Source organism: Rhincodon typus, chromosome 7 (assembly GCF_021869965.1).
Source record: "Rhincodon typus isolate 14 chromosome 7, sRhiTyp1.1, whole genome shotgun sequence".
Taxonomy (NCBI): domain Eukaryota; kingdom Metazoa; phylum Chordata; class Chondrichthyes; order Orectolobiformes; family Rhincodontidae; genus Rhincodon; species Rhincodon typus.
The window spans coordinates 43,728,906-43,749,956 of record NC_063338.1 but is presented as its reverse complement, the minus strand read 5'-3'; the positions used below and the strand labels follow the sequence as shown (position 1 = coordinate 43,749,956).

At 42.3% G+C, this 21,051-nt stretch overlaps 1 protein-coding gene and 1 long non-coding RNA gene across 2 annotated transcripts in view; both read right to left on the bottom strand.

The window, feature by feature from the left end:
* The window catches only part of LOC125483567, a 27,366-nt gene extending 22,534 nt beyond the window's left edge, over window positions 1-4,832 (bottom strand). Inside the window, exons 1-2 of the long non-coding RNA XR_007262516.1 lie at window positions 4,675-4,832; window positions 4,111-4,214 (exon numbers count right to left, since the gene is read on the bottom strand). This is a non-coding gene — a long non-coding RNA (uncharacterized LOC125483567). The remainder of the gene's footprint in view (window positions 1-4,110; window positions 4,215-4,674) is intronic.
* The window catches only part of ola1 (Obg-like ATPase 1), a 192,167-nt gene that overhangs the window by 102,862 nt on the left and 68,254 nt on the right, over window positions 1-21,051 (bottom strand). The gene's annotated exons all lie outside the window — the stretch shown is intronic.

Genomic DNA, 21,051 nt, shown 5'->3' with positions numbered 1-21,051 from the left:
CATCAGAAAGGTCTAGGCCCGAAACGTCAGCCTCTCTGCTCCTATGATGCTGCTTGGCCTGCTGTGTTCATCCAGCCCTGCACCTTGTTGTCTCGGATTCTCCAGCATCTGCAGTTCCTACTATCTCAGGAACTCCTGTTCCTGTTTTTTAAAAAAAAAGTTATGAAGCCAGACCAGATAAGGTTATTTTTAAGGGAGATTATTAGCGAAAGCATTTCCAGGATCATTTTGTGCAGCTGGCCAGTTTACTGAAGTCAAGTTCACAACTTATTAAGATGGATCTAAATTCTCATCTTTTGGGCTGTTAGTCCAGTACCACAACAACTAGACTGGCCTTCCCTTCCCTTGTCATTTAGGAGTTCCTTTGGATGGTGTTCTAGGACAAACCATCTTTAGCTGCTTCTGTGATATTCCACCCATAATAAGGTCAGTAGTGTGCATGCTCACTGATGATTGAACAATGGTCAAAATCATCAAGACTCTTCAAATACTGAAGCATCTATGTCCACATAGAGCAATACCACGACACATCCAGGTTTGGTCTGAAGAGGGCGCTCTTGTTTTCTCCCACAGTCCAAAGATGTGCATATTAGGTGGATTGGCCGTGTTAAATTGCCCATTGTGTCCAGGGATGTGTAGGGCAGATGGATAGGTGGGTGAGTCTGGGTGGGATGCTGTTCAGAGGGTCAGTGTGGACTCGATGGGCTGAATGGCCTGCTTCCACACCGTAGGGACTCCGAGTGGCGAGTAACAAGTCACACCACACAAGTGTCAATCGATGACCATCTCTTAAAAAAAAGAGATACTAATCATCAATGGTATGAGGTTGTAGACATACTCGCCGAGCTGGTGGGTTTGGCTGCAAACGTTTCATCACCCTGCTAGGTAACATCATCAGTGCACCTCCGGTGAAGCGTCGGTGTTCTGTCCCGCTTGCTATTTGCATGCCTCGGTTTGCTGGGGTGGTTGGTATTACTTCCAGTTTTGTTTCTCAGTGGTTTGTACACAGGGTCTAATTCAATGTATTTGTTGATGGAGTTGCAGTTGGAATACCAGGCGTCCAGGAATTCCCTGGCGTGTCTCTGTTTGGCTTGAGTGATCATTGCTGTGTTGTCCCAGTCGAATTTGTGTCCTTCGTTGTCTGTGTGTACTGAGACAAGTGAGAATTGGTCATGTCTCTTGATGACTAGTTGGTGTCCATGTATCCGCATAGCCAATTTTCTTCCAGTTTGGCCTATGTAGTGGTGTTTCTCACAACCCTTGCACGGTATTTTGTATATGACCCCAGTTTTGGGTATGGGATCCTTTACGTTCATCAGTAGCTGTCGTCGGGTGGTTGTCAATTTGTGGGCTACTCTGAAATCTAGGGGTCTGAGTAGTCTTGCAGTCATCTCTGAAATGTCCTTGATGTATGGTAGGGTGATAAGGGATTCTGGTCACGTTGGGTCTTCCTGCCGTGGTCAGTCTCGGAGATAATGGCGAATGATCATTGCTGATTCCCCTATCAACATTCTAGGGTCAATTACCATTGAACAGAAACCAATCTGGACCAGCCATTTAATATTGTGGCCAGAAAAGCAGATAAGAAGCTAGGATTGATATGGGTACCTCACCACCTGTCACCCCAATGTTTGTCCACCATCTACCAGACAGAAGTTAGAAATATGATAAAATACTCTCCACTTGCCTGAATCACAGAATCCCTACAGTATGGAAGCAGGCCATTCGGTCCAAGGAGTCTATACTGATCCTCCAAACAGCATCGCACCCAGACTCACCCTACAACCATATTCCTGCAACCCTGCATTTCTCATGGCTCATCCACCTAGCCTGCACATCCCTGAACACTATGGGCAATGTGACCTGGCCAAACCACCTAACCACTGCATCTTTGACCGTGGGAGGAAACCGGAGCACCCAGAGGAAACACATGCAGACATCAGAAGATTGTGCAAACTCCAGACAGGCAGTCGAACCATCACCTACAAGGTGCACTGCAGCAACTCAACCAGATCATAACCCTGAACAGTCGAAAGTAAAGTCCCCCATTAATTAAAAGGAATTACTTCATAATTTGCCCAACTAAACAGACTGAGGAGAAAGCAGAAATGCAAACGATCAGATTCCTTGGGCATTAGAATAAATTGTAAAAATTTAAAATATTTTTAAAAAGTAAGATATGCTGTATTAGAAATAATTTTAAGGAAAATAATCTCCTCCAAAGAAGTATTGAGCATGTGCCTAGGCAAAATTAGCAAGTTTTAACTCATCATCACAGATCATAGAATCCCTACAGCGTGGAAACAGGCTATTCGGCCCAACAAGTCCACATCAACCCTCCGAACAGCATCCCACCCAGACCCATCCCCCTACCCTTTCCCTGTAACCCTGCATTGCCCATGGCTAACAGACCTAACCTACACTTCCCTGAACACTCTGGGAAACTTAGAATGGCCAATGCACCTAGCCTGCACATCTTTGGTCTGTAGAAGGAAACCGGAGTACCCGGCAGAAACCCAAGCAGACAGGGGAGAATGTGCAAACGCCCCACAGTCACCCAAGGGCGGAATCGAACCCGGGTCCTTGGCACTGTGAGGCAGCAGTGCTAACCACTGAAGTACATGCCACACTGGTAAACAAAAGATTAATTATCGGTATCCTCTATGAAAAAAGAAGTTTTCTATAACATCAATTGTTACATTTGGTTCCAGCCAAAATTATTACATCTACTTTCCATTTGAATGGACTGATTCACACCGCTGCTGGATTCCAAACAGTACGACAACTTCTGATGCCTCACCAATGTGGCCATTCTTGATGTATGAAGGGACAGAATAATAATTCTACTCAAACATATTATTGGCGCAAATGGGTAGAAATAGCCTCTCTTCTAGCTGTCTAAGCTTTTAATTTTTAATTTTTCTTTCCCCTTTCCTTAATCATCTTATATGCCCACCTTTTACTTCTTTCTCGTAGACTGCATTTAAAGGAGGATATCAGGTGGGTAGTAAGGAAAATTGTGGCATTCAAGAGTTCCCTTCCCATTCACTCCCACCCTCCTTACCACTTCATCTCCCATTACCCACCTCCTTTCCTGACCATTCACTCCCATTTTCCTCAGCCAACCCTCAACCCCAACTTCCCATTATCCATTCCTCTTCTGATCATTCATTCCCACTCCCATCACTACTTCTATTACAGGTTCTTCCTCCATTCTAATACACTCAAAGTTCTTCGAACATTCTCACCTACTCCTCCCACGACATCTCACACACGCAACTTCTTATCTATTTATCTCAAAAATTGTTCTACATCAACAGGCCACTGAGCCTCTCAAACCGGTACCACCATTTAATTTTTTTTAAATCATATTTCTCTAAGTTACAGCACACTCTTACTTGTAGTCACAGGATTATAACGGCAATAAATGGGCAATAGACACAACATTGCCAACACTTATAAGTTTTGTTTACTATGCTACATTTGCACTACTAACATAAATGATTGTGAAGTAGAAGAGAGATCCTCCAAATTTCCCTAGTCTGCTTTCAATTCCAGTGAATAATGTGCATTAACAAAATGCAAAAGATGTGTACACGTAAACTAGAATAATGTTGCAACATTATACAACATTAAAAACTCTGCATTTTTACTTTAATTATAAATTGAGTCTTAACCATATTATTAATCTATTGTATTGCAGATTACCATAAAAATCATTTTAGATAAGCAACAAGTTTGGGAGCCCAAAATTGCAATTCATATGACAAATGTTATTCAGGTTTGATGTAAGGAACAAGAATATTTTTTATCCAACATTCATCTAGTTACCTTTAAACTTAATTTTTAATCTTAAAACACACAACTATTCCACATCTTCTCTCATTAAAAGGTTAACCATCATTGTGCAAGACAATGCAAAGACAGTTGCTCTTTGCTTAGACAGAGCAATGCAGAGCCAGCAAAGTAATTCAGATATTACCAGCCCTAATCACACTGGACTGGTACTGATCAAAAAGTATTACTGCACAATATAAACATAAAATAGGTCTCTATGTTTTTCATACATTAATGTAACACATAATTGATGTGTAACATTAATTAACTTACCCTACATTTGGCAAGCCAACAATGCCAATCTTCAAAGAGGTTCCAAATCGTCCTATAATGGGTGGTAACTTGGGTTCACAATCTCCTTTTTTGGGAGGCATGTTCTGAAACACAAACTGACAAATGAATAACTACTATATTTTTAAAAGATCAGGTCCTACAAATACTTGGAGAATGTCATTAACAATTATGGAAAAGCTCTGATAAAATAAGAAACATGTGAACTTCAATCAATTTGTACAAACTGAGCAGCCTCCAAAAAGAAGATCTTATGCTATTTATAACCAGCTCAAAACTGACAACTGGGGAAAGCTCAGTCATGCCCTTTTTAAGAGAACGCCTCTACTCGTTCAGCCTTCACACTGCTACTCTGTAAAATCTACATTGATCCTTATTTTTTTATATATCAGAAGCTTTCTGAAAGCGCGTGGGAGCGCAGGCCTGAGTCAACAAGACCAGAAGGGAAGGCCCGAACAGAATTTTAATAAAGACGAGCGCTTTCTGGGTGAGGCTGTCATGTAACGACGTGGACAAAGCATGAAAGCAGCACAGTGTAGTGTTCACCTGATTAAATCGCGATTCCTGCAGACGGGATAAACGTTGTAAGGAAAGGGATCAGGAACAGCAGTTAAAGTGATCTTTCTGACAGTCCACGCGCCGAGCAACCGGGAAGGAGGGGGACGGGAGTGTGTTGGTGGGTGGGAGTGAGAAAAGGAACCTGGAGCATGCGCGTTACGGAGTCACTCATTGGCTGACAGCAGGCCAATTAAAGGGCAGGGCAAAAGTAAGTTTGTTGGTGTGAAAGGAGGAGACTGGGGAGAAAGTAAGGGGCGTGAGAGAGGAGAGGAACATAGATCAAATGGTGAGGGAGTAGGACAAAAAAAAATCCCCACTGATGGCTCAGTGAGTAAGCTATCCCTTTTGGTCCCCCACTCCTAATATAAAAACTACAGGTTCATCCTCAAGTCGAGTATTTCGTCCAGTTCAGGACACCACACTTGAGGAAAGAATGTGAAGGCTTTAGAAAGGGTGCAGAAAAGATTCATGAGAATGGCTCTAAGGATGAGGAACTTCAGCTGCATAGATGGATTAGAGAAGCTGAGGTTATATCCCTTGCAAAAGGTAAGTTTGAGAGGAGATTTGATAGAAACGTTGAAAATCGTAAGGAATCTGGACAGAATAGATAGGGAGATATTGTTCCTATTGGTGAAACAATAAACCAGAGGACACAGATTCAAGTGAATGGAAAAGAAACAGAAGTGAAATGAGGAAAACACACTTTTTGCAGTGAGTAGTTAAGATCTGGAATGCACTGCCTGAGAGTGTGATGGAGGTAGAGTCAATAATGGTTTTGAGAAAAGGTAGTTATCTATCATGGCCTCTTCCCCTTCTTGCTGTCCCATGTGACATAATCGAAGATGTGATTCAACTTTTCTGGGGTATAGGGAAAATGATAGGAAGGATCCGAGGGAGCCCACAACAGCACAAAAAAGCCATGAAGATTGCCGTCCATGAGCTTTGCCAAACTGAACAGTTGATCCTAAACTGAATACGTATCATCAATGTCTTGACCAATGCACAGTCAAATAGACCACCCAGGGATTTGGAGGCAGTGGATATCTGCAAACAGGAGGCTGTCATGTGGAAGGAAGCCTCTGTCATAAATCAAAGAAGATGGAAACAGGAGAGAGAGCTGAGGAAGCCTTTGTCAAAAGTCAGTAATAGGTGAGAAGCTTGTGTTAAATATCAAGAAGAGGGTAAGAAGGAGAGTAGTCTAGAACTACAGAGCCAGAATGTTTCTAGTGCCCAGAGAAACACTTCTGGACCATAAGAAAATCTAAAACAAAATCTTTAACTTATGTAAGGATTCTCCTTGATCACACTGGCTCCTGGCAGTGGGAGTGGGCAGACAGGATACAAAGAACAAAGAATATTACAACACAGGAACAGGCCCTTCGGCCCTCCAAGCCTGTGCCAATCCAGATCCTCGATCTAAACCTGTCACCTATTTTCCAAGGATCTGTGCCCCTCTGCTTCTTGCCCATTCCTGTATCTGTCTAGATACATCTTAAGTGATGCTATCGTGCCTGCCTCTACCACCCCCGCTGGCAACGTGTTCCAGGCACCCACCACCCTCTGCGTAAAGAACTTTCCACGCATATCTCCCTTAAACTTTTCCCCTCTCACCTTGAAATCATGACCCCTAGTAACTGAGTCCCCCACTCTGGGAAGAAGCTTCTTGCTATCCACCCTGTCTGTACCTCTCATGATTTTGTAGACCTCAATCAGGTCCCCCCTCAACCTCCGTCTTTCTAATGTAAATAATCCTAATCTACTCAACCTCTCTTCATAGCTAGCATCCTCCATACCAGGCAACATCCTGGTGAACCTCCTCTGCACCCTCTCCAAAACATCCACATCCTTTTGGTAACGTGGTGACCAGAACTGTACGCAGTATTCCAAATGTGGTCGAACCAAAAGTCCTATACAACTGTAACATGACCTGCCAACTCTTGTACTCAGTACCCCGTCCGATGAATGAAAGCATGCCGTATGCCTTCTTGACCACTCTATCGACCTGCGTAGCGACCTTCAGGGTACAATGGACCTGAACACCCAGATCTCTCTGTGCATCAATTTTCCCCAGGGCTTTTCCCTTTACCATATAGTTCACTCTTGAATAGGATCTTCCAAAATGCATCACCTCGCATTTGCCTGGATTGAACTCCATCTGCCATTTCTCCACCCAACTCTCCAATCTATCAATATTCTGCTGCATTCTCCGACAGTCCCCTTCACTATCTGCTACTCCACCAATCTTAGGATGGTGCACCTTTGCTAGCCACTCAGCTCTAATAAATGATACAAATCAGATACTGATGAAATCATCAGATTCAATATACATAGTGAAAGTACTACCCAATTCCGTTCTTGTGAATGCCATTCTTGCCTGTTCAAAAGTGCAGTTTACGATTAGGAAAAGCAAGATTGAAAGCATAGTTGTAACCTGATTTTAACGATCTCCTGCTTGTTTATCACCTGTCTCTAGTTCTTCAAGAACCTTGGAAACTACTTGTCTGACCAAACTTTTATCAGCCTTGTCCACATCCTACATCTCCACCCTCTAGAAGGACAAGGGCAGCTGATGCATTAGAACGCTACCGCAGCATTTTTCCCTCTAAGCCGTGCACTGTCCTGACCTGGAAGTGTATCACTGCTCTGTCAGTGTTAATGAGTCAAAGTCCTGGAACTGCCTAACAGCAATACAGATGTCCATACGCCAGATGGACTACAACAGACTTCTGAAGCAGGGATCTCAAAGAAGGATTTTGACAGAGCAGCCACCAGATGACTGCTGGTGAGTGTGTGCCACAAAGTACAAGGTGCAGTCCAAAGTCTACCAGGACTAACAACAACTTGTATTTATATAATACCTCAAGCATAATAAAGCATTCCAAGACAAGTCAGGAGGTCATTATAAAGAAGAATAAAACACCAAGCTTCATAAGGGAGGTATTAAAACAGATGATCAAAAGGGGAAACTTTTCGGTAGTGTCATAAAGGAGGAAAGTGAGATAGACCGAAATAAAGATTTAGGAAAAGAAAAACCAGAGTTTAGGATGTAGGAAATGAAAATGAGCCTTCAAATAGAAGAATGCAGATAATTAGAAGGGTAGTGGGGCTGTGTGAAGTTTTGCTTAACCAGCAATGTTCCCTCTAAGTTGCACAGTTGCTGAGGGTCCAACAATGAGAATCAGTCTGCTGGCACTATTTGCAACATTGACTTTCGGTTCCAGAAGTCACTGCCAGGCACAGAACTTGGTGATCTGCGCAGAAGGATAAAACAAAAGAATAGGAATGCTGTAAACCAGATCAGTTAGCATGCTGTAGATGAGTGAAGTGGATTTGGTGCAAGGTAAGAGAATGCAGAAGAGTTTTTTCTTATTCACACCCGGTATGTGGATATTGCTAGCAGGCCAGCATTTATTGATCACCCTTAGTTGCCCTTGAGAAGGTGGTGGTGAGCTACCATTTTGAACTGCTACAGTTCATGTGCTGTAGGTAGACCCACAATATCCTTAGGAAGGGAATTCCGAGATTTTGACCTAGTGACACTGAAGGAACATCAAGTCAGGATAGTGAGTGGTTAGGAGGAAAACTTGCAAATGGTGGTGTTCCCATGTATCTGCTGCCCTTGTCCTTCTGAATGGAAGTGGTCGTGGGTTTGTAAAGTGCTGTCTGAGGATCTTTGGTGAATATCTGCAGTGCATCTTGTACATAGTACTCAGTACTGCTACTGAGCATCAGTGGTGGAGAGAATGGATGCTTGAGAGTGTGGTGCCAATCAAGTGGGCTGCTTTGGCTTGGATGGTGTCAAGCTTCTTGAGTATTGTTGGAGCTGCACTCATCTAGGCAAGTGGGGAGTATTCCATCGCACTCCTGACTTGTGTCTTGTAGATGGTGGACAGGCGAGGCTAGTCTAGTCTCTGACCTGCAGTATTCATCCAATGCCTGGGTGTTGCATTGTAATCTCAGATTGCTATCTTGCAAGCTCAGCTTTCTGCCATCATAGTTGTGGATTACAGTTTTAACATGGCTCGCAGGTTATTACAGCATCTGTCCTCAACAGATAATCTAGGATGGTGATAGTGACATCATGGATCATGAGCCAGCTGCCCTCTCTCAGGAAGACAGCATTCAGCCTTCCACCCTCCCATTCCATCAGCGTCCTTGTCACTAAAATCATTTTCAAAGGCTAATTGCAGCCTCCATTACCAAAAGTTGCTAAGTTTTACCAGCCATGCTGCACCCACTAAGGTAGATCTGCAACAGAGCAGTAAGCCAGGCAAAGGTATACAGAAGACAGGGACTATAGAACTACACAAAGTTGATTAGTTTGTCTTTGTGTGCAATATGGGGAGGCAATGGCCTAGTGGTATTATCACTGGACTGTTAATCCAGAGACCCAGATAATATCCTGGGGACTTGGGTTCAAATCCCACCATGGCAGATGGTGGAATTTGAATTCAATAAAAAATATCTGGAATTAAGAATCTAATGATGACTGTGAATCAATTGTTGGGGAAAACCCCATCTAGTTCACTAATGTCCCTTAGGGAATGAAACTGCCATTCTCATCTGGTCTGGCCTACATGTGACTCCAGATCTGAACTGCCCTCTTGGCAATTAGGGATGGGCAATAAATGCTGCCTAGCCAGCAATGCCCATGTCCCATTAATGAATAAATACAAAAAAAAGCATGATTTCATTCTTTTGTTTGGTATGTTTATTTTACAGTGGTATTTATTATTGTATTGATTGCAAGTAAGCCATTATATTATCAGTAACAGAGTGAACTGTCGGTATTTGAAGAATCAGAGGTGTAGTTATTGGTTCCATAGACAACCTAGTTAGAAAAGATTGTCCAAGATGCCTTCTCCTTTCATCTTCCTTTGCTTCCTCTCCTCCTCATGCTGTTCTCCTCGGGTGCTTGCCTTCTGGCTGGCTGCAAGCATGAAGCAGACCACCATTAATCTTGACACTCCGCTGAGAACTGCAGGCTCTTCCAAAAATCAGACATGCTGTTTGAGCATGCCAGTGCTCTATTGTGCTACATTTTGTGTAACAGCATGCATTTCATTGTTTAAGTGCTGCATGTGTTCATTAATTGCACATCAGAGTCCTGTGTTATGTCATCAGCAGATAGCCTTTGTCATCAGTTGTCACCCTTTTGCCGTTGCTGCTCAGAAGTAGATGTTGCAGATGTAGAATTAAGACATTATTATTGCTGCTAGGATACTGGGAATTGATCTGCATGATGTGCTGTCAATGTTTACACACTAGCTGGGCACTCAGGGGATGGATTTCTTTTCAGTACTAATATTAGGCACATCTAACATTCAGCATCCAGAAAATGATGAGTGGGCAGTCATAAATACCCTGCACCATGGAAAGCTTGCAATCCTTGAAAATGTTCCCTCCCCAATCTAACATCCTGCCTTCTAGCAAGACAGAATGAAGTGCATTTAGCTTTCATTATATAGACAGAATCAGTGACCTACCTCATGTAACCTGCATAATGTTGAAAACATATCCAACTTCAGCCTGAAATATTTCAGAACATTATCATGGTCTCCTTCATAGCCATTGATAATGTGGTCCTTGACCTGCTCTGAGGTTGCTATTGCTGCTGCTGAAGGTGGCATATATCAATGAGAACCTATTTATTAAAGTCCACTTGCTCCTCACACAAGTTCAAAGAGGAGAATTGCTGCTTGAACATCGTGATCAGATATGACTGCCTACTGACAGCCTACCCCCAACTCTTCTACAAGCTTACCATTCTCTGTGTAGTCCCTGTTTATGCTTCCAGTCATAATGTATTCCAAGGTGACTACAAACTGGTGCAGTATGTCCGGCGAGAACTAGTTCGGGTAGATTCCTTGAAGTCAGTAGAAACTCTCTCAACACCTGCTGAACCACTCTCCTTAGACTTTTCAATATTAAATAATTATAGAAAGCTCCAAACACTTGTGGAATCAGCAACAGCCACTACATAAACCTGTAAGTAGTTGATGATCCTTTGAAGTAGTGCTGTTGGTGTTCTTCCTTCCAATTAACATGTATTCATCTGTGCAAGGTTAAGATGAGCAATGGCTGCAGCATGAAACTCCAAAGTTGCTCTACTGGTGTCAAATCAGCATTTCAAACTAATTAATGTTATCTGCCTACTCTGCATACTTCTGGTAGATGGTAGTTGTGCACACGTTAAAGCCTCATCAAGATGATGTCTGGAGTGATTCAAAGCAGAAGTGTGCATGCATTCCCTGAATGACACCTGTGAGCATCAAACAATAAGTACTAAAAAGCCCAATTTTGAACCCAATAACTTGTATTCATTCCATCCTTCAGTCAAAGTAAAGCCTCCTCTTCCTACAGTATCTTACCTTTTGCTCTTTCTCAGCTTGAATCCAGTATCAGTGTTTAGTCAAGCTGTCTAGTTCTACCTAACCTGCTATCCAAAAGCAGAATCCAACATACCCAATTTGATAATGATCCCCACTGTGTTCAAATAAATAGAATTGTCACAGCAACAATGAGTATAAATGATTGATAAAATGTTGAACTATTTCTCATTGTCTGCAGCACTCTGGTTCAGATTTTCTCTCTGAAAGTAATCTCCTGTAATGTAATACAATGGCCTTTTCCTACTTCTAATTTGTATAATCTTTCAACCCTGCTGTCCTGTGAAGTTAACCCCTTGACAGCTACGTTTAGCTCAATAGTAGCATTTATAACATGCTACTCTGTCTCCTGTGCCATTAATTGTAGGAAATCCATCTCAAGGTCACTTTTTATATCAAGCAGGGTTAGAATGTAGGAGGAAGATGGGTGAGGGAGAGAAAAGAAGTGGAATAATGAAGGGAAGAAGGGAGGGGAGAGAGGAGAGGTGAAGGGGGAGGAGAGTAGAGAGAAAGGAATGGAGGAGGGACAGTAGTGGAGGAGAGACGAGGGGAAGGATTAGAAGTGGATGGAGCATGGGACAAGAAAATAAGAAAGGATGGAATAGAGATCAGTGAGGATGGGAGATTCTGGGAGACAAATGATGTGAGAAGAGAAACAGCAATGTGAAGAATGGAGCAAGTGAAGGAGGAAAGAGAGGGAGATTGATGGCAAGAAAGAAAGGATCAAGGAATTGAGGAGAGAAGGAAGTGCAGAGAATATAGGAAATTAGGTAGAAGGTTAAAAGGCAGAACCTCAAGGGTATTAATCACTGAATTACTCCTGGTGCCATGTGCTAGTGACAGTCAGAGTAAAAAGATAGGGCAAATAAACAAATGGCTGAGGAGATGGTGCTGTGGACAAGGATTCAGGTTTCAGAATCATTGAAATCTCTTCTGGGGCAGAAAAGACTTGTTTAAAAGGGACAGGTTTCACCTGAACTGAAAGGGGACCAATATCCTGGCAGGGAGATTTGCTAGCACTATTCAGGAGCCTTTAAACCGGTATGGAGGGTGGGTGGGGGTATCCAAAGTAGCAGTGAGCGTAGAAACATGGATCAGGATGGTTCTGAATTTAAAAAGAGCAAGTTAATTAGAAAAGGCATGCAACAGCAAGTCAGAATAAGGTAACTGATGAATTAAACTGCATTTATGTCAATACAAACAGTCTTACAGGTAAGGCAGATGAACTCAGGACATGTATTGGAACATGGGACTGGGACATCATAGCTAATGCAGTAACATGGTTAAGGGAGGAACAGGACTGGCAGCTCAGTGTTCCGGGGTTTAGATGCTTTAGGAAGGATAGAAAGGAAGGCAAGAGATGAGAGGGAGTAGCGTTTTTGATTAAGGAAAACATTACTGCTGTACTCAGAGAGGATAGTTCTGAGGGATCGTCTAGTGAAGCTATATGGATGGAACTCAGAAATAAGAAGGGGATGATCACTTTCATGGGATTGTACCACAGGCCCCCCAGTAGTCTGAGGGAAATTGAGCAACCAATATGTAGATAGATCTCAGAAATGTCTAAGAAGAATAGGGTTGTAATTGTAGGGCATTTTAACTTTCCAAACATTGCCTGGCACTGCCATAATATTAAGAACTTGGATGGTGAGGAATTTGTTCAATGTGTTCAAGAAAATTTTCTTTATCAATATGTAGATGTACCTACTAGAAAAGGAGTAAAACTTGACCTTCTCTTGGAAAATAAGGCAGGGCAAGTGACTGAAGTGTTAGTAGGGGAGTACTTTGGGACCAGTGATCATAGTTCTATTGTTTTTAAAATAATTATGGAAAAGGATATCCATGTATAAAAGTTAAAGTTCTTAATTACAGTAAGGCAAATTTTGATGGTATAAGATAGGAACTTTCAAAAGTTCGCAGGTAAAGGGACGACTAGCAAGTTGGTGGCTTTCAAAAATAAGATAACGAGAGTTCGGAGGCATTATGTTCCTGTTAGAATGAAGGGTAAGGCTGGTAGAGGAGATAACAATGAATGAATAAAGATATTGGGGCTCTGGTCAAGAATAAGAAAGAGTCATATGTTAGGTATAGATGACTGGGATCAAGTGAATCTCCTGAAGAATATAAGGGGTGTAGGGGTATTCTTAAAATGAAAATCAGGAGGGCAAAAAGGGCTTATGAGATAGCCTTGGCAATTAAAGTTAAGGATAATGCAAAGAGATTAGCAAGTAGAGTAAGAGAAACTAGGAAGAGAATAGGCTCCCTTAAAGATCAACGAGATCATCTATGTGTGGAACCACAGGAGATGAGAGAGATACTAAACAAATATTTCGTATCAGTTTTTACAGTGGAGAAAGTAATACAGGCTCAGGAACTCAGGGAAATACATATGGATGTCTTGAAACCAGTCCACATTACTGAAGAGGAAGTGCTGAAGGTCTTAAAAAACATAAAGGTCTGGGACCTGATCAAGTGTATCCCAGGACGTTATGGGAAGTTGGGGAAGAAGTTGCAGGGCCCCTAGTAGAGATAGTTGTATCATCTACAGATACGGGAGAGGTGCAGGAGGAGTGGAGGGTGGCTAATGTTGTGCCTTTATTTAAGAAAGGCTGTAAGGAGAAGCTTGGGAAATACAGACCTGTTAGTCTGACATCAGTGGTGGGTAAGCTGTTGGAGGGGATTCTGAGACATAGAATTTACGTGCATTTGGAGAGGCAAGGACTGATTAGAGATAGCCAGCATAGTTTTGTGTGTGGGAAATCATGTCTTGCAAACTTGATAGTTTTTTTTGACCAAAAAGACTGATGAGGGCAGAGTGGTAGATGTCATCTACATGGACTTTAGTAAAGCCTTTGACAAGGTTCCACATGGAAGACTAATTAGTAAAATTAGATCACATGGGATTCAGGGAGAGCTTGCCAATTGGATACATAATTGGCTTGATGGTAGGAGACAGGGTGTGGTGGTGAAGGGTTGATTTTTGGACTGGAGGCTTGTGATCAGTGGTGTTCCACAGGGATTGGTGCTGGGTCCACTTTTGTAATTTATATAAATGATTTGGATGAGAATTTAGGAGGCATGTATAGTAAGTTTGCGGATGGCACCAAAATTGATGGTATAGTCAACAGTGAAGAAGGTTATTTAAGATTACAAAGAGATCTTGATTAATTGGGCCAATGGGCTGAGGAATGTCAAATGGAATTTAATTTGGATAAATGCAAGGTATTGTATGTTGGTAAAACAAACCAGGGCAGGACTTATACAGTTAATGGTAGGTCCCTGGGTAATGTTGTCAAACAGAGAGACCTAAGGGTTCAAATACATAGTTCTTTGACAGTTTCTTGACAGGTAGACAGGGTGGTTAAGAAGGCGTTTGGTACACTTGCCTTCATTGCTCAGATTATTGAGTATAGGAGTTGGCTCATTATGTTAAGGTTGTACAGGGTATTAGTGAAGCCACTTTTGGAGTACTGTGTACAGTTCTGGTCACCTTGCTATAGGAAGGTTATTATTAAATTGGAGAGAATTCAGAAAAGATTTACCAGGATGTTGCTGGGACTGGAGGGTTTGTGTTATAAGGATTGTCTGGATAGGCTGGGACTTTTTTCACTGGAGCCTAGGAGGGGTGACCTTATAGAGATTTTTAAAACCATGAGGGGCATAGATAAGGTGAACAGCAAAGGTCTTTTCCCTACGGTGGATGATTTAAAAACTAGGAGGAATATTTTTAAGGTGAGAGGAGAAAAATTTACAAGGGACCTGAGGGGCAGCTTTTTCACACAGAGGATTGTTCCTATGTAGAATGAACTACCAGAGGAAGTGGTAGATGTGGTACAGTTATAACATTTAAAAGACTTTTGGATAGGTACACGAAAAGGAAAGATTTAGAGGGGATATGGGCCAAATGCAGGCAAGTGGGACTAGTTTAATTTGGGAAACTTGGTCGGCATGGACAAATTGACCAAAATGTCTGTTTCCATGCTGTATAATTCTGACTCTATAAGAGAACAGAAGGATAGTAGTCAGGAAAGAAAAGAATAGGAGCAGAGTAAATGGGGAGAGAATAAGGAGTTGAGGAATGCTTTAGATTCCGGCAAAGGGAGATAAAGAGGCTGATTAAGAGTGGGGAAAATAGCGTATGAGAGTAAAATGTAACATTGTATTCTGCACTCTGTTCTGCTACCGTGATGCCATTTGAATGGTACGATCTGCCTGTATAGCAAGCAAAACAACACTTTTCACTGTATCTCAGTACATGTAACAACAATCAATCAATCAATCAATCAATAGTCCCAGAGGACCACAGCACTGTTCCCTCATCAGAGAAAGACGACCGGTGATGATTCAACCTGAGGGTCATCATGCCTCAGGTGAGGATTGAGGTTTAAAAGGTGGGACCTTCAAGGTGACCTCAGTCGGCGGCAGACGTGAACCCCCACTGTTGGCATCATTCTGCATTGTACACCAGCCATCCAGCCAGCTGAGATGGAGAAAATAAATGAAATCAGCATTCATACGGAAATGTTGTTGGGGAAATAGATGGGATTTAAGGCTAATAAATCCCCAAGGCTGATCACCTATATCATAAGTACTTAAGGAAGTGGCCCTTGAAATAGCAGGTGCGCGAGTGGATATCTTCCAAAAATCTACTCTCGATCATCAGTAAAGTGATGAAAAATGCCACCATCCAACCTACTTAGTAACAATCTGCTCACTGTAGCCTACTTTGTGTTCTGCTAGGGTTACTCAGCTCCTGACCTCATTACAACCTTGGTTCAAATATGGACAAAAGAGCTGAATTTCAGAGGTGATGTGCATGCGACTACCTTTGACAGCCAGGCTGTATTTGACCATGTGCAGCATCAAGGAGCCCTAGCAAAATTGGAATCAATAAGAATCAGAAGGAAAAAATGGCTGGAGTCCACCTGGCACATAGGAACATTGTTATAGTTGTTGGAGGTCAGTCACCTTGGCTCTCAGACATGTCTGCAAGACTACTTCAGGATAATGTCCTTAGCCCAATCATTTTCAGCTGCTGCATCAATGACCTTCTTTCCACCTTAAGGTCAGAACTAGGGATGTTTGCCCATGACTGCACAATGTTCAGCATCATTCATGGCTCTGCAGATACTGAAGTAGTCCATGTGCAAATGCAGAATAACCTAGACAATATCCAGGCTGACAAGTGGCAAGTAACATTCGTGCCATACAAATATTAGACAATGACCAGCTCCAATAAGGGACAATATAATTATCAATCCTTGACATTTAATGGTGTTGCCATCACTGAATCTCCCACTATCAACTTCTTGAGGGTTACTATTGACCATAAACTGAATTGGACTAGCCATATAAATACAGTGGCTACAAGATCAGTTCAGAAGCTAGGTAACTCACTCACCTCCAACCTCCCCAAAGCCTGTCTACCATCTACAAGGCAAATGTCAGGAGTGTGATGAAATACTCCCCACTTGCTTGGATGAGTGCAACTTCAATAACACTCAAGAAGCTTGGCACCATCCAGGCCAAAGCACCCCACTTGATTGACACCACATCCAGAAGCATCCTCACCCTCCACCACCAAAGGCCAGCTCAGTTGCAGCAGCGTGTACCATCTACAATATGCTCGGTAGAAATTCACCAAGGTTCCTTAGGCAGCACTTTCCAACCCTGCAACCACTATTATTCATAAGAACAACGGCAGTAGATATATGGGAACACCACCATTAAAGTTCCCCTCCAAGCCACTCGGCATCCTGACTGATAAGTATCATCGTTTCTTCAGCGTCACGAGGTCAAATCCTGGAATTTCCTCATTAATTACATTGTGGGTGTACTTCAAGCACGTGGACTGCAGCTGTTCAAGAAGGCAGCTTAACACCACCTTCTAAAGGGCAACTAGGGATGCCAACATCCTAGGAGTGAATAAAAAGAATTACCACATCCTATGCCTGCTCTTCGACCAATTCTCACACCAATTCATCTATTCAACACTTAATTTTGTAGCTCAGGGACACCATCTACAGCCTGTATGTCTGTACCAAAATTCAGTTTCTGGGTCTTATCTTGCTTTCTTAGTGCTCATTCATTTTGCATTTACCTGGAGACTGCCAAGTTCTGTATACTTCACATTGCTTTCTTAGTGCACATTCAATGACTTCACCACTGACTTACAGGCTGCCAGCCTCCACGGGACCTTTGGTGTTTTCTTAATGCACAGGGTTTTAGTGCTCAGCTACAGCTTGCCAGCCTCTGTTTAGTTTGTGTTGCTTTCTTATAATGTGGGTATCATTAGTGCTTAGTTACTGGCTGCCAGAATGTATGGCTTACATTTTATTGCAGAGGAAGAAACAGGCAGCTCATCACGGTGGAAATCACTGAACGGCCAAGGAGGTGGACATGTTGTTGTGTGGCTATGTCAAAATCACACCTGAGGCATATGCTGGCATTTTATTGGCAAATTCAATGCATGTGCTTCAATCAAATGTCAATATTTGAAAGTCAAAGGGGAGCAATTTTCTGTAGGAAACAGCAGCCATTCAGGACCTACCACCATGGTCAGTCAAGGCATAGAGTCAGTTGGGGTGCCACTGGAGACATTAGTCGAGGGGACTTGCGAAGATCAGTTGGGACTGTTTGCCAAGTCAGTCTGAAAGTGGGGCAGGGGGTTAGGGGCTCCTGAGTGTTTGCTCAATAATGGTCAGTCTACATCAGTGGACAGTCTATGGAGTTCTGGGAAAAGCAGGCAACTAAGTTTGGGATGGGCTTCGCTGTACTCGGTCATAATGGTGACAGTGCTACAAGGCTATTAGAGATAGTAGCACAGGACCTCATTGTGAATAGTAGGGGAGTGGGAGCTCCAGAAGAGGGTATTCAAATTTATCATGGTGATCTGGCCTCTATATGGTTAAGATGTGGGGCCAACAAAGGCACAGGAATTTACAAAGCCATGGGCTCTAGGAGTAAAGTGTTGACATTAAGAATTAAGTAAAGGGCTCAACAAAAATGAAGCAGGCTGGTGGCCATAGGGACAGCAACACAAAAAGGAACATTAAGTATGGAGGGAAATTCACGGGTCACAGACAGAACCTTGCACATATCTTATATTGAAATGAGTCAGTAGTAATAACTACACAAAATGGATGACACTGCGTGCAGAGAAGGCTGCGTTTATTACAGTTGTTTTCTTGGGAGCAGAGTTAAATCTTTTGGAATTTGAGACCATGATAGGGGCCATTGCAGTAATACAGTTAAGCTACCATCCTGGCTTAAATTTTAACTTATTTTATTCACTCATGGGATGAAGGCACTGTTGGCTGCACCAGCACTCATTCACCATCTCAAATTACTATTGAGAAGGTGGTGAGCAGCTTTCTTGAACTACTGTAGTCTATTTGGTGTAGGTGCACTTACAATACTGCTAGGGAAGGAGATTCAGGATTTCGATTCAATTACATTGAAGAAACAGTTTCCAAATCAAGATGGTGAATGGCTGGAGGATAAGGTGGAACTTGCAGGTGGTGGCTTTCCCATGTATTTGCTGTCCTAGTCATTTTAGATGGGGTGGTCATGGTTTTGGAAGGTGCTGTCCAAGAGCCCTTACTGAATTTCTGCAGTGCATTTTGTAGAACATACACACTGCTGCTACTGAGCATCAGTGGAGGCATTGAATGTTTGTGGATGTAGTACCAATCAATGATAGAGGGAAGGTCATTGATGAAGCAGCTGATGGTTGGGTCTAGGGCACTCCAATGAAGAACTTCTGCAGAGACATGTTGGAGCTGAGATGACTGACATCCAACAACTATAATCATCTTCCTTTGTGCCAAATATGAAACTTAGTGGAAGATATTTAATCCACGGACCATTAATTGTCCAAGAAAGCACATTAAAAATTATGGCATTAAGCATTCATGACCATTACTTTGTGTGTATTAATTGCCTACTTGCCATGTCAGCTAAACAACTAAAATGGGAACAAGGTATTTAAAAGTGGCACCTGAAGTGTCTATTTCGTAAACACATTACATATGTAGCATTGGAAGACAACATTTTACAACTGCCAGGTTCACACTGTATAAGTATTCAAGGACATGATCTGTGATGCAGAAGGGAGGCTTCTTTTTTGGGAGTGGGTTATCATGGAGGTTTTCTTGCAGTGTAGCTCCAGTGTAGCATGAAACCTTCGCTTGTGCAACATACAATTGGATAAGGTTTCAGAAACAAAAACAGAAATCACTGGAGAATTTCAGCAGGTCTGGCAGCATCTGTGGAGAGAAAGCAGAGTTAACGTTTCAGGTCCAGTGACCCTTAAGAACAGTTCTGAACAAAATGGCTCAGGGAGGTTATGAGAAGACATGGAAGAGAAACTCGAGAAAAATGTGAAGCCAGGGCTAGTACTTGTGGAAGCCTAACCATGTAGGCTACCAGAAAAGAAAGACAGACAGATGCAGCCAACTAGATGGTCATGATCTAAATGACAAAGAGGATCTTGAGCTCCTTGCACATTGCTGGAGATGAGGATGGAAGGGGCAGAGAAGCTGATTTGCAGTAGAGAAAAGAAGCCAACAGTTATCTTTGCATTGTCAAATGCTCCTGGAACAGTTAGCAGTTTTGGCAGTAGAATGCAAGACTCAATAGTTGTTTAAGCAGTGCAGCCAGATTTGACAATGGATGTCTAACCAGTTGTCTGCATATTCTTTTATGTCCACAGATCTTGGACCAAAGGAAGTGGAGATGAGAACAGAAATGGCCAGAGTTGAAGAGAGTAATAGTTTTTTTGGGAACTGGGACAACAAAGCTAGAAGTGAGGGCATGGTTGAGCAAATAGCCTGCAATATTCATCATAATAGGAGCACAAAGGTTAGAAATTTGGGATTTTATAAGTACAGTTGTATGTGAATTGGGGATAATTTTCTCCAGAGTTGGATACAAAAGGAATTAAGGCTGTGGGTATGAAAGTGGTTCATTTCTGCTGAGTAATACAAGGAAGAGATGAGAGATGACCTTATCTGTAATTGATTTGATGGGACAAGGTCAAGGAGGGAGCCATGCATATGGGGTTGGGAAGTATTGGGAGTTACATGGAGGGACAAATTTTGAGAGGGTAAAATGGCAGTGAATTGAAAGAAGAGAGAACATGATAATATGAAGGTTAAATCACTGAGGATGTGATTTTATTTGAAGGGCTGAGGAAGAAAATTAGCAATAATATTTTTATCACAGTTGGCAGGACAATAGCAAATGAAGATTTTGAAAGAGAACTGAGAGGAGAGAAAGAAAGTGAGATACTCAAAGGAGGATAAAGTGCCAGAATGTTAGGGTTCAAGCCAAGCAATAAGTGCCACACCAGCACTGTAATGATCTTGATGGAGTCAGTGAAAGAAGATACAGACAGAGTAGGAGGCTTCAGTGCAGAGATGGCATCATCATGCCTCAGTCAGATTTACATCAAAGCCATATTGTTGTTGATATCTCTGCAATAAGTTATTGGATGGTAAGTGCCTTGTTTGCTCAGCAAATGGACATTCTAGAGAGAAATGCCTAGAGAGGTGATGAGCACAGATTCACTGGGAGAGTCCACAGATTCAGCAATGGAAGAATTGAGTTGGACAAGAAAGAGATTGGTAAGGTTAGCTATCAGTGAGCACATTGGGTTGGAAGATCATCAAGAGTGTGAGGTAAGGTCATTGGGAATGCTGTATGTAATGAACTAGTACTGAGTACCCTGGTAAGCTCTTTGAAGGATGACAAGAAAAATGTAAAGGGGAGTATAAGCTTATCTAACAGAGAATAGAGCCAGTAACCACAGCAACTGAGCAAGAAAGTTGAGGGGCACAGAATGGTTGAGTTAGGTATGAGATCCTTTTGTACTTTGCTCAGGTAAGTGTTTTTTATGTCTAAATCTTGACAATGATTGTGAATGTGTAAATGGGATTTAAACATGTATGATATAAAGTGCGTACATTACATAGAT